This window comes from Hesperophylax consimilis, unplaced genomic scaffold, assembly GCF_061612785.1.
Source record: "Hesperophylax consimilis isolate HC1 unplaced genomic scaffold, BYU_Hcon_1.0 scaffold_189, whole genome shotgun sequence".
NCBI lineage: Eukaryota > Metazoa > Arthropoda > Insecta > Trichoptera > Limnephilidae > Hesperophylax > Hesperophylax consimilis.
The window spans coordinates 42,501-45,000 of record NW_028301402.1 but is presented as its reverse complement, the minus strand read 5'-3'; positions in this window follow the sequence as shown (position 1 = coordinate 45,000).

Sequence of the window (2,500 nt, the reverse complement as noted above, 5' to 3'; positions counted from 1 at the left end):
ATCGCCTACTGCTTGACCCTCTAAAAAGGAAGTCCCACAGGGAACAATTGACCATTGACTCAGACAGTGAAGTTGGATCAGAACAAGATACTGCTCGGCGTATCCCGTTTTCAGCTGATAACCAGGAAATGGCCTTGCCATTGCACCCTCAACCACTCCGAATGCCGAAAATAAGAAACGGGGGTTAGGTATGTATTTATTTATATAATTTGTACATTTATTTATAACAATTACAAGTAAAATAGCCATAATTGTACCATTTATGCAGTGTATATGCAATTCCAAAAATCTCGCAAATGCGCTATAGGACACAAAAAATAAAAATCTATTTTTTTATCTACCGCATTCAAAAAGCACGTAGCTCTCGTGAGTTTATAAATAAATTAGTGCGGCTCGCTCTACTATATAGAAGACGTCATTGTTATGACGTCCTCGAGAGTGAGACTCTGGTACAAAAAAAAAATAATTGGGCCAGTATATCATTATTAGATAAGTGATCGTTTATTAGTTGAAAAAAATATTTAAGCAAAGCAATACCTCTACTTGTCTCTAGGGAGTGGTAATTGGTCATGCCTAATATATAAATCGATGGGTAAAGCCAAGGGTAACGTCCATAGAGCCGCGAGAATAAAAAAACCTTAAAAAAAATTTATGGACTCTTTCAATGCGTAAAGTGTATGTTAATTCATGTGGAGCGAGCCCAGATGATAACCGCAACAGAAGCGGTACATGATTACCAGAATGCCCATAAAGAATGTTTCATTACAGTTTCAGTTAAATTTAAAAGCAGTTTCCGAGTTGTTGCTCTGAAGGGGTACTGTCAGTACCTAAAACAGGGCAAGAAAGTGGTGGTTCTCCTCCAGAATGTTATTTTTTTTTTTTAACCGAATTTTCGAAAAAAAAAAGACGATGGAGACGTGTCCCGTATTCTGGTTAGGTTAGGGGTTAGTGACCGGATAAATCGTCAAAATCAAAATTCAACAAACCTTTAAACGGCGATGTGAGGTCATGAAAAGTGATGAAACAAAAACTAGGTTGAATAGGTTACGAGTATAAGTATTTAACCCAATTTTTGTTTCATCACTTTTAATGACTTCATATCACTTTTTCAATGTGTGTTCTGTTGTCATTGTGGTGATTTATCATGCAACCTGATTGCATTTATCGATTTTCTTTTAATTTTAATTAATTTATTTATTTATTTATTTCATCGACACTCGTGGCGGTTTTCGATAAACTTAGTGTGGCTTTCTTCAGTCGCCCTATGTATTATGATTATATATAAAATTTATGATCAATATGGTTCCATGCTAACTCAACACGGTGACTGTTCAACACACTTTTAAAAAGTGATATAGAATCATTAAAAACGATGATTTGTTTAAACCTAACCTAACCTAACCTTACCTAACCTAACCTAACCTAACCCAACCTAACCTAACCTGACCTAACCTAACCTACTTAACCCAGTAAAAAAAAGTTTTTGTTTCATCACTTTCCATGACTTTACATAACTTTTTAAATATGTGATGAATTATCATTTTGATGATTTATCCGGTCGCCGATCAATATAATATAGAAACCCAACTTACGACTTGTAGTATGATATCGAAAAAAGAAATCAATTCACAAACCTTTCTTCTTTTTTTTCGTCTTTTGATGAGTTCAAAACATTGTAGACGATAGATGGCGTAGCGGTTTCGGGGAAAATTAGGTTTTTTGTTATTATTCTTCTTATGCTGTGTACCTAAGTGTCATATTTATGTGTGAATAAAAATTATAAATAATAATAATAGTAATTATTTATTTTTTGGAATAACTTTACTGAGTAAAACCTAATATTGTAATATTTAATTATCGAAGATAATATTAGCGAATTCTAAAAGAAAATCTGAAAGAGAAAAATCACCAAAATAATAAAAAAAAAAAATCAGTCCTAGATGTGACCGTATCCTTTTCTGATTTTTCTGTTTCAGATTTTCGTTTAGAAATCGGTAATATTGTCTTCGATAATTAATAAATTAAATAAATCATTTTCGTCAGGAGGTGAGGGAATGCAATTCAGAGCGGCGGGCGCGGGTAAAGCGCGGGAGTAACTGGGACGCACTTAACGGCCCTCAACGTGTTTTCAAAATTTTCTTATTTAAAAATAAAATATTTATTTTTTTTAAATTTCAGAATCGAACTCATAACGTCATTCTTAGTGTAGAATAATAAATTTAGCCGCGGTTCGGTGCAGCGGGGCCGGCGATGAGTGGGATCTGATATCGAGTAGCGGCCGCGGGTGGACGGCGGGAGTAACTGCGACGCACCCGATGACGCCATTTGCCCCGGGCACGGTGTGATTTAAAAGAAAAAAAAACTTTTTTTTTGACGTATTTTATTTCAGAATCTAATTCGGAACGCCATTCTTAGTGTAGAATATTAAATTTAAAGGTTTCGAGAGCATTGGGACCGGAGCTGACAAGATCTCATTTCGGATGATAGCCGCGGGTAAACG